Source organism: Littorina saxatilis, linkage group LG15 (genome assembly GCF_037325665.1).
Source record: "Littorina saxatilis isolate snail1 linkage group LG15, US_GU_Lsax_2.0, whole genome shotgun sequence".
In the NCBI taxonomy this organism is placed as follows: domain Eukaryota; kingdom Metazoa; phylum Mollusca; class Gastropoda; order Littorinimorpha; family Littorinidae; genus Littorina; species Littorina saxatilis.
This window is the reverse complement of record NC_090259.1, coordinates 41,461,210-41,473,360: the sequence shown is the minus strand read 5'-3', so window position 1 is coordinate 41,473,360 and position 12,151 is coordinate 41,461,210. Positions and strand designations below refer to the sequence as shown.

At 42.1% G+C, this 12,151-nt stretch overlaps 1 protein-coding gene across 3 annotated transcripts in view; it reads left to right on the top strand.

Annotated features, from left to right (window-relative positions):
* Window positions 1–12,151, top strand: part of LOC138949331 (uncharacterized) — a 617,348-nt gene that overhangs the window by 265,873 nt on the left and 339,324 nt on the right. The gene's annotated exons all lie outside the window — the stretch shown is intronic.

The window sequence follows — 12,151 nt, the reverse complement described above, 5'->3', positions numbered from 1 at the left end:
AGAGAGAGAGAGAGAGAGAGTCAACCGGAAAGCTCAGTACAGTGCAATAGTTTCTGGCGTGCCACCTCTCAGGTACGTTACAGAATGCTCCGCGCAAACCCCCGTTGCATAGACCATTCTTGGCGAGCGGTCGCCATTGTTACGCTTCAGTGACCCCGGACAATGGTACTCGTACCGAGCGCTTGCTAACGCTCGCGAGCGCCACAACAAAACTATGCGTTGCCTAGAAAACGTTCGCAAACGTTCTGTGGCGCTCTGCCTATGCAACGCACCCTTGGTGCATTTGCTTATGGACTAAAGGTGCATCCATCTACTCCTGGAGTATGAGACATATCAGCCGCAGAGCCTGAGAGGTACTTGGTTTTAAGATTTTGCCTTTTTAAAGTTCTCAGAATTCACTGTGTAGAACTTTATCCCATGGTCAAAAGATGTTATGACAAAATTGCCGTCTCAGTGTGACTGAAACTAAAGAATGCACTTGACTTAATTGAATGCAATATTATGCAATAATGATAAGAATAAAGAAAGAAATATAAAGTATCTGTTGCAAAAAAATCACACCTACAAATTTGCCACTTTGTGGACAGGCCTTGCATAAGCTGAAATTGATGTAAACCAAATATGAAGAAATTCGGGGGAAGGCTGTATGAGTAATTAGCATTTTTGTGGGTTGCATTTTGTGGGGTCAACCTGTGCAATACATGCTTTCTTATTTCATATTAGATAAGAACCCCACATTTCTACTCCCCTGTTTTTGAAACTACACTACTCGTCATAAGAAAAACTACACAGATACGTTGACAGATGACAGAGGTCAGATCTTTCTGATGAGGCTGTTGATTGTAAAACCAAGTATATCACTGAAAAGGTCATTAATTCTCTTACCTTGTTCACAAAACAGATTGAGTTTACATGACGTAGTGTCAATACAGTGGAACCTACAACACAGACACATCCCAAAATCGAATTAGCAAAATCAAGGTTCCCGCGATCAAAAAATCAAAAAAATCAGAACAACTAAATCGAAACATGTTTAGCATGTCCTTAGACAGTACAATCAAATCTGCATCCAAATCAGTCAGTGTTGTTCACATATCTTGTCTAACATGGACGCTATGGCATGCTGAGCGGTGTATGCATGAGACAAAAAAATGGTACATTTGAGTAACTCGCAAACGCATTGCCTTCAAACTTACGAATACGGGGATTTGTGCTAATTAACACATGTCGTAAACTACACACGAAATATCAAGTAGGTACTCAAAAGTGATTTTTCAAACTCCAGAATTAAAGGTTATAACTTCCATGGTCTTGTAGATCTTTTTATTCTGAGCACAGTGATGTAAATTTGCATTCTGTAGGTGAATTAGTTTAGTAGTTATGTACATTTGAAAAGTGCAATTGTAGGCCTTTTAAACTCACTTTTTTCAAGAATAAAAAATCGTGAACTTTGGAGCCTCACTGTGAACCCAAAACAAGAAATATGAATATAATTTTGAACATATTACCTCTCCATATCTAAGACTTTTAGCTCAATTTTTTTCCAAAATTTACGGGTAAGAAATAATTGAATTGAAGAACCCAAACTTGGGAAAATCGTCAAATTTTAGTTTTACCGTTCAAACACGTCGAAATCTTTAAAAGGATATATACTGTTCAAAAAAAGAAACGCATAGTTGCTACTTGCCAAATTTGTTTTATTTTTCGAAAAAATTAACAAAAAATCCAATATTTAGATTATTTGTTTGAAATTTGGTATGGACACAGTTGAATGCACACACAGTTCATTTGCATCTTCAAATCAATCAGTCAATCAATACGATTGGGTGCCGAGGCTGTCAAGTCGGTAGGGGGTGTGACTGCCTTGAGCAGCAACAACTGCCCGGCACCTTCTGGGCATGGACTGGATCAGATGCCGGATATCTTGCTGTGGGATGGTGTCCCACTCCTCCTGAAGTGCCTGCAATAGATCACGGTGATTTGCCGGCGCTTCTTCTCGCCTGCGCACACGTCTGTCCAATTCATCCCAGAGGTGTTCTATCGGGTTCATGTCTGGCGACATGGATGGCCAGGGAAGCACCTGGACATGGTGGTCGGTGAGGAACTGGGTGGTGAGTCGTGCTGTGTGCGGGCGAGCGTTGTCCTGCTGGAATATGGCATCCTGGTCAGCCAGAAGAGGAAGGGCGTGTGGGCGCAGAATTTCCTCCACGTATCGCTGGGCAGTTATGCGCCCTTGGACGTGCACCAGGGTGCTCCTTCCAGCGGTATTGATCGCCCCCCACACCATGACGCCTCCACCACCATGAACGGGTGCCTCATCCACACAGTTGGGCGCGTAACGTTCGTTTACTCTCCGGTAGACCCTCCTCCGACCATCATGTCGCTGGAGCAGGAAGTAGGACTCGTCGCTGAACCACACGTGTCTCCAGTGATTCCGGACGGTCCAGCGAAGGTGCTGGTTGCCCCACTGCACTCGGTTCTGGCGATGGCGGCGGGTGAGGACAGCTCCTCTGTGAGGTCTGCGAGCTCTCAAACCAGCTTCATGCAGGCGGTTCCGCACGGTCTGGTCCGATAATCGGTGTGGCCCGGGGAGAGCCTGGACAGAAGATGAGGCCGACAGGAAACGATTCCGGAGGTGGCGGAGCCGTATGAAGCGGTCGTGAGCAGCAGTTGTCGCCCTTGGTCTTCCCGCTCGTGGCAAGTCAGCAACGGAGCCAGTGGCTTGAAACCTGACCCACAGTTTACTGATGGTGCTCTGGGACACGTGGAAGTGCCTGGCGATTGCACTTTGACTTTGGCCTGCTTGTAAACGACCCAATGCAATTTGGCGGTCTTCTCTGCTCAATCGGGCCATCTTTCGTCGCTGAATTGTCGTCTGATTTCTTTGTGGCGAACAATCCGCTTTTATGGGTTTTGGAAGACATGGTGAGAGCTCAATATTCCCCGAGTTTCACGAGATTACACTGAAGCATGACGAGTGGTCATGCCAAATGAGCAATTTTGACATTGTAGCCACTGATAACGCATGCGTCACGTGCAGAGCTCACTTGTGGCAATGGACGAAAGGTCGACGACCAGATAAACATTTTCTGCAGTTTGGTGGATATCCTTGTAGCCATATAACTAAATTAACCAAATATTACAAGCTATGCGTTTCTTTTTTTGAACAGTATATTTCAGATTCTAACTGTCCTACCAACATGAACTTTACATCAAAATGATCAGCATCGACAGATCTGTAAACACATATACACAGACAAAGAAATAAAACAGGTTTGAACATTTTCATTTTTCAAGGCTACCCATCTAATCCTCATCTGGAGCTGGAAGATTAGTGCCGCCCAGATGAGCCTTGAGGCTGGCTGTCAGGTCCTCAATGCTACCAGTGAGTCGAAGGCAGCCCTTCTGATTCAATACTGTTTTCTGGTATCGAATTTGGTCCTTCAATGCGTTCAAGAGGGTTGATTTCTTTTCTCTTCTCGGTCGTATCACCAGAGCATCAACATCTTCTGCAATGACACAGGGGCCACCAACAGCCGTCAGCTTTCTTATTAGCTCGGTTTTGGTTGCTGCCTGTCTGGCCTCCTTTGCCGCCTTTTTTGCCTTGTTTTCCAGGAGCCTCTGCCTCAGTCGCAGCAACACCGCTTTCTCTTGTTGGCGGTTGTTGTGTCGCAAAGACTTCCTTTTCCTTCGAGCGAAGGCAAGAAGATGGCTTGACTGGGTCTCCAGTTTCTTCTTCAACCACAGTGTTGTCCTGTTGTGGCTCAGCATATTTGTTGACGACCTCTGGTGGACAGATGCATTGCGCCGCTTGTTAATGTCATAGTCCAGGTCACCGAAAATGTTTTCACCGAGCAGATTTGTCAGTGGGCAGTGGTTGAGGACATCTGGGAAGGGAACTGGTTGTCCACCATACACACCGTCTTCCAGAAAGTCATTCAACTGCCTGCGCAATACACTGCACATGTCTGGCATCAGCTGCTGTAGAGTACACTGGACTGCTTCGATGTGCTGACTGGCAAAGTTGTAGATACTGTCCTTCAGGGCTGCTTTGTCTCCTTGCAGTTCTCGTTTTTTCATGATTGTCCACTTATATTTAGGTGCTACAACCACAAAACCTTCAGAAACCATGAATTTAAAAGCCCAGTCAAAGTTGCCCATTCAACAACCCTTCCTTTGAAACGTACATTTAATTAAATCTGTTGAGAACCACAGCTACCAGTTTACACACATGAACACCATCAATGGACGACCGATCTCTGCACATGCGATCGGCATTACTCGCATGTATCCGCACAGATTTTATTTATAACTGATAAAAACAATATGAATCAGGATTCTTAAGAACTGTACTCACCAACAAGAGCTTTGAGATTCCATGATTCGCATGGACGAGGCCGAGAATCAGCGATGTCTTCAGTCGCTCTACAGGGCCGTGAACAAGCTTCGGCCATCACGGCTCAGGGTGACTGGGTTGCACAAACGGCTTTGTTTACGTTTTTCTCCCGCAAAGTGCTCGGCGTACAAATAACGTTTAGGCAAGAAAAATACCGCATTAATTAGTCGAATACTTCTTCTTTCTGATGATATCCTTTTGAAATCGATTGTAAATCGCAAAACTTCCAAAAAATTATATCAGATATTTCATTTGCTTTGCACGTTTTCTCGCCAACGTCAGATCCCGCTTACTGTTACATGTAAATGAAGCTGAGAAACAAAGCTTTTAATTGGTTATCATTTCCAGGTCAACCGATGAAACAACGCGAAGCACTCTGAGATTGTGTGAGCATACTGTCAGGCCTGACATGCCACAGAGCGTGACGTAATGGCATCCGGTGGTCACGGGGCCCTCGGTTTGAGAGTTGTTATCTGTTCTAGCGCAACAAATACAAACAACCATCACCACAGAAACCAAGATAAGACTTCAAACTTTTGTTTCATTCAGTTTTTTATTACATGCGGTACGTAATTACACCAGAAATCATGTGTGAACCTTTAGCAAAACGGGATAACACCGGGCTTTGGGACAACTCGGGAAAGAGGCTTTTGACTACCTATATCAAGTCATTAGAGATATTAGTTCTGCTGTTATGCGACATACCAGAAAGAATTTTGATAAAGATGTACCCTGTCCGATTGAACAGAAACAAATTAAAATTAGCATGCATTTAGAAAAATGAAAGCTTCAATTTACCTTTAAATTGAAAACAGTTCTAACATTGGCTGTTTACAGCGCACTTGTTTAAACGCACACACAAATTCTTGAAAAATGCTTTTTCAAGAGCCATTGATCAGTTAAGTGTGTCGGCAGTGAGCTTTGCTAGGTGTAGGCCGACATTTGCGCTCAGCGCTCGGAATGAGTCAACTTCTTAAAAACTACTTTCGCGTTGAAATCCTCATACCACCCATGTCTGATAAAATATGTACATGAAATGTGAGTATGTGGCGCATCTGTCATTGTTTTTGAAGATTTCAACAAATCATTTATTTCGATGACTCAGCAAAAACCTGGCGTCAATTTAAGCTTTTTCTGACATGACAAATAACAGCAGACCTATTACATGTCTCAAACGACTTGAAACTCCGTATGCACTTTACGACATGTGTTAGCACAAACATCCGAAAGTTTGAAGGCAATGCCAGGGGTGGGATTTCTTCCGTCTCGAATCCCAGGAAGAATTTGGCAACTGTTTTTTTAATTTTTTTTATATACCTTTTTTTTTGTTAATCCCTGGCAGCTGTTGTTTACACTGGGTTTATGTGAGATGTAGTTGTGCTAGGTCAGCCATCTTTCACCATGTCAGAGTGACAAACAGGGGGCAGCAATGTCATGTCATGTCATCCAGGGGAATGTGGCATCATAGTTGCTATTTGTAAACTCGGCTCACCCACATCGTTATATACTCCTATACTCCTATTGCAGGGATTCACAAACCTTCAGTGCTGTGGAACAGAAAACTTGCATTCCTGATCTATGAACCAGCGGTATTTAGCTTCTGATGCATTGAGTCCTTTAGAAAGTTAGCAAGTGAAACAGACTTAAATAAAACATATTTTTAATTGAAGCTATGATTCAACAATCATTTTGGAATAATATACTCCTGAAATGAATTGAAAAGCAGCATCAGAAGACTGTGTATGGCATTAGCAAGGGATATAACTCTGGTGGTTTCTGTTTTTGTCTAAACCTTCTTCTTTTTTAACCTGAGCAGTTAGCCCTTTTAAAGGTGTTCAATTGAAACAAACTGATTTTAAACTTGTTTCTCATTTGGTTCAAGCTATGGTTAAACAATTATTTGAGAATATACCACCTGTAATGATAAAATCATAAGCTACATGTAAAAATTTGAAATACAAGGGAGGTGACTGTTATTTTCTGTTTGCCTAATTTTTTGTTAGCTAGGCGATTTTTCTTTAATGCGGTAAGCATTTTTTAAATCAAAGACAAAGCTAGATGATGAAATCAAATACCTTTCAGGTTTGCAAGAATTTTAAATTTTGTGCATTTCTAATTTTAAGTTTTTGTTCATTTCATCTCATTTTCATTACTTTATTGTCCCATCGCTGGGAAATTCGGGTCGCTTCCTCCCAGTGGAAAGCTAGCAGCAACGGAGTCGCGCTACCCAGGTGTCTGCGTGTTTAGGTGTATTCAGCCACCTGCACTTATGGCAGAATGACCAAGGTCTTTTACGTGCCATTGTGATGACACGGGGGTGGGACATGGCTTCCGTCTCTGGGTCTGCACATAAAGTTGACCCGTGTCCGTCCCGGCCCGAATTCGATCCTGCGACCTTCCGATCACAAGTCCAGTGCTCTACCAACTGAGCTACCGAGCTGAGCTGAGTTTTTGTTAAGTGAGGAGGTGCTTCTAAAACCTTTCTTGAAATGTGTTTACTACTTGTTTTTGTACACCCCCTAGCAAGAGTAGTGTAACCAAACACCTTCAAGTATAGAGATTTTTGATTGTGTGCATTCATTTAACCCCCCCCCCCCCCAAAAAAAAAAAAAAAAAATGGTGTGCTATTTTTGTTGTGAAGCCAGGAGAGGTTCAAATAGCACCTCTTGATTTGCTAAAATTTATTTTCATCTGGTTAGTTCCAAATACCTTCAAGTTTACAAGAATTTTTAATTTTTTGCAGCTCCAATTTAAAGTTTTTGTTTAAGCAAGGAGATGCTTCTAAAACTCTTATTCAAATGTGTAGACCACTTGTTTTTGTAGACCCCCTAGCAAGAGTGGTACAACCAAACACATTAAAGAATAATTTATAGAGGTTTTTGATTTTATGCATTCATTTACCCCCCCCCCCCCCCAATAATATTATTTAAACAAACAAAATGTTGTGCTGTTTTCAGTTTTAAAGTCAGAAGAGGCTCAAATAACACCTATTGCATTGCTAAAATTCATTTTCAGCTGGATACTTCCAAATACCTTCAAGTTTACAAGATTGTTTTACATTTTGTGCATCTCCAATTTTAAGGTTTTGTTTAAGCGAGGAGATGCTTCTAAAACCCTTCTTGAAATGTGTATACAACTTGTTTTTGTAGACCCCATAGCAAGAGTGGTGCAGCCAAACACCTTCAAGTATGGAGGTTTTTGATTTTGTGCATTCTTACACATCCCCCCCCCCCCCCCCTTTTAATTTTTGTGGTAGCTGTTTTCAGTTTTAAACCTGGGAGAGGCTCAAATAGCCCCTCTTGAATTACTAAAATTCATTTTCAGCTGGTCAGTTACAAATCTATATTATGCATCTCTTAAAAAAAACTTGTTTGTTATAAGATTTAGTCAGGAGAGGCCACCTAAACCCTCCCTATAAAGTATAATGCTAAAATTCATTTTCGGCTGGGGGACACTGCCACCCTAGACCCCCCAACAAGGGCGCTGCCCCTGCACCCCGCTGGAGCCTTAGCGGCCCCTGGACCCCGGCCTTCCAAAATGTTTAGTCCTGGCAAAATGTTGGGCTCCCACCCATGCTGAATGCATTTGCGAGTTACTCAGATGTATCGTTTTCTTGTCTCATTACCCGCTTAAACGGCTCCAAAAACTGCCTTTTATGCCTGCCGAGAGGATAGACACCTACACCGTTTAAGCATGCCATAGCGTCCATGTTAGACAAGATATGTGAACAACACTGACAATGACTGATTTAGATGCAGATTTGATTGTTCTATTTGAAAGTGGGGGGGGGGGGGGGGTGCACTAATTTGAGTTCATTTACCGGATTCATGACCCATGTTGTGATGGGTTCTGTTGTTGCACTTATGTCCGTCTGGTCTGAAGGCATACTCTCCTAGCCTTCACCGGATCATGTGTTGGACTACACAGTCCGGATGATGTGGGTCGTGTACGACCCATACCTTCCAAATAAGGAGTCAACGTAAAAAGCTTGGGTCGTACACGATCCACGCCATCCGAATGGGGATGAACGTTTTGCCGCCTCTTTGCAGAGTATGCGTCGTACACGACCCACGCCATCGGATTAAGGATAAACAGCGTGAAATTCCTTACTAAATTCCAAATGGGTCATCTTCGATGAGTCAGCAAAAACCCACCGTCAATGAAAGCTTTGTGCCAAGGATAGAACTGTTTTCACGAGAAGGAGTGTGCCTTTAATCTCTTTTGCAGCACAGAGCTAATATTCCTCAGCGCGACAGCCTCTTGGTTTTCCAACCTTTTCTTTGTATTTTTGTCCTTTGTTGCCACACACGTTTTGGGTCTTGAACCTTCTCTGAAGATGTGTTGACATCAGCAGCCGATGGCCCAAATTCGGGTAATCCGCCTAGTATAGGGTCGTCATCCAAAACTGGTTCTTGGTTAAGGTTGTTCAGGGTCGTGTTGGGAAGGCCCCAGAGGCTTCGTGCCGCCCCCCCCTTTTTTTTTCATGGTCGTTGTGGTAATCCAGATCAACTTTGAGAACTTATCTTCTTTGTTGTCAAATGTGTCATCCTGAAACATACATACAGGAACATGTTCAAACGATTTCAAAAACAATGTAAACATGCAAATAAACTTGTGTGTGTGTGTGTGTGTGTGTGTGTGTGTGTGTGTGTGTGTGTGTGTGTGTGTGTGTGTGTGTGTGTTTTGCAGGTGCTTCACACACACACAGGCCGAAGGGGAAGCCATTACAGAAGACTTGTGGCTGTTTCCTAACTGCGTGGGTGTCATAGACCAGACGACCCGTGACACTTATAGCTTCAAGAACAGTTGATCAAATTTGTGTTTGTTTTGTTTTTTAACATGTTTTTACTTCTTTTACTTTCATATATATATAGTATTACAATAACAGCAAACACAAAAGACTTGTGTTGAATGTATCTTTAAAAAAAAATAGAATAAAGAAAAAAAAGAAAGCACAGTAAACAGTCACACAGCATTATTTCAGCCCATTTCAAAATTATATTAAAAAAAAAAACTCTACATCTCTTTTCTTATTAATTATGTAATATTACCGCACACAAAAAGTCCGGTTCTCTGCATAATTTCTAATCGTGTATTAGAAGGGGAAAAATAGGAACAACAATTAAATTATCCTTATCTTTCTAAAGTCTATTTGCTTTATTATTCCGTTATTTTTCTTGCCATCATTGACGCTCATTATCATTGTGTGATGTTTGACATGGATGTGAATTTAAGGAACAGTGATACAAACGTTCAACATTCACACCTAATAAATCAAAATACACTGAACATTCCCCCTGCCAGATATCTTCCAGACTTGCACAATGCAACTGTGCATGATTGTGGTTGTTGGTAATGAGTTTTTTTCCCCACAACCAAGTGAGTGAGTGTGGTTTGCATTATGCCTAATGGGTGGCGATGCCCACCTGGTCACAATGGTACAAACCACACGGAACACATGGTTCAAACCACAGCTCCAGATAGGTTCGATATATGTGATAGGAGAGTGTTTTGACTACTTGAATCAATTCGGTTGGTGCAGTCATGCACCTGGTAATGGAGCCACTTAACGCAATGATGATGGACTGAAAAGAAGGTTTTACACATACCTTGTTTACATGATGTACAGTAAGCTCACTTGATTTTCAATGTCTGGTATATGTATCATACCCCCCCCCCCCCCCCCCCAACACACACACCCAAGGCCCAAGCATACATCAATCTCCACTCCCACCAATATTGATCTATTTTCATTGTTAGATCTGTAAATTGAACAGGTTTTTGAAGCTACAGCATACAGGCTGGTGTCAAGCTTACCCGATTTGTGGCTGAAGGTTGTTTCTTGATGACAGGCAGAAGAAATAAATGCTCTTGCAAGTAGATCTACTTTCACTTTGGAGTGTAGATGTCATCTGTCCCTGTCGAGTCCCTTATTACGAAGGATTGTTGTTTGTCTTGATGGTATTAACAGGAGGAAATAAAAGCAGCAAAGCAAAATTAGTATTTCATTTGTCATTTCTCTCCCTCTTTCTCTGTGCATGCGTGTGTGTGTGTGTGTGTGTGTGTGTGTGTGTGTGTGTGTGTGTGTGTGTGTGTGTGTGTGTGTGTGTGTGTGTGTAACGGTATGTGCGTGTGTGTCTCACAGTATGCATGTGCGGGTCACAGTGTGTGTGCGTGTGCGTTTGTTTTTACTCACATGCGAAGCAAAAGTGAGTCTATGTACTCACCCGAGTCGTCCGTCCGTCCGGAAAACTTTAACGTTGGATATTTCTTGAACACTATTCAGTCTATCAGTACCAAATTTGGCAAGATGGTGTATGATGACAAGGCCCCAAAAAACATACATAGCATCTTGACCTTGCTTCAAGGTCAAGGTCGCAGGGGCCATAAATGTTGCCTAAAAAACAGCTATTTTTCACATTTTTCACATTTTCTCTGACGTTTTTGAGATTGAATACCTCACCTATATATGATATATAGGGCAAAGTAAGCCCCATCTTTTGATACCAGTTTGGTTTACCTTGCTTCAAGGTCAAGGTCACAGGAGCTCTTCAAAGTTGGATTGTATACATATTTTGAAGTGACCTTGACCCTGAACTATGGAAGATAACTGTTTCAAACTTAAAAATTATGTGGGGCACATGTTATGCTTTCATCATGAGACACATTTGGTCACATATGATCAAGGTCAAGGTCACTTTGACCCTTATGAAATGTGACCAAAATAAGGTAGTGAACCACTAAAAGTGACCATATCTCATGGTAGAAAGAGCCAATAAGCACCATTGTACTTCCTATGTCTTGAATTAACAGCTTTGTGTTGCATGACCTTGGATGACCGGTCAAGGTCACATGTATTTTGGTAGGAAAAATGTGTAAAGCAGTTCTTAGTGTATGATGTCATTGCTAGGTTTAGTTATTTGACGGTCAAGGTCATGTAAAGGTCAAGGTCAAGCATGTGAGTCGTATGGGCTTTGCCCTTCTTGTTTGGTTGGCAATGAGTGCGTGTGTGTGTTATTGTTTGGTAATTTCAAGGCAAGAGAGCCTTCTTATGCGAATACCCCAGTGACTGAGTCAGCCACTACCGGTATTTGCTTTGTGTTCGTGACTAAGCTAAATTTGATTTAAACCAAGAGCATAAAGATCACTGAATGCTGCAGTCATGAAAAATGATCGTTGCTACTGTGTTTTGTTTTTCTCTATCATTTCAACTACGCAATTTACGGTAGGGTAGTCTAATCAACACATCACTAGACTCTGTTTTCTTAACTCCCAATTAACTGACAGCATTTTCCCAAACAGATGACACATTGATTATGATACTGATAGTAGTTCAGTAGTAGTTGCCAGATAATTGTACATTGTAAAACTAAAATAGGCAATGTGCCAAGAGGTAGATACATGTTTTGAACGTAGAACTAGAGTTCGGCGAAGGCAGATTTGAGACAGGAACAGGAGAGAAGTGTAGATCTACATACTTGCCTTCAAGACAAAAGCGTACAGCAAGGTAAGCATAGAGACAGAGACAGACAAACCATCTTTGATACAGATACAATACATGAATGCAAACAAATCTAGATCCAGACGCTTACCTTTCATTCACCCCACGTCTGCTGCATGGACAGTGGGAACAGGTCCCGATGTTGCTGGTTTTTGTAGTTTTTACTTCCATGGTTCCATAGATTCCAACTCCTCGCCAAGATTCAGGTTGATGAAATATTTCGGTTCGGAATCAGCAAGTTTTGATGCTGAACT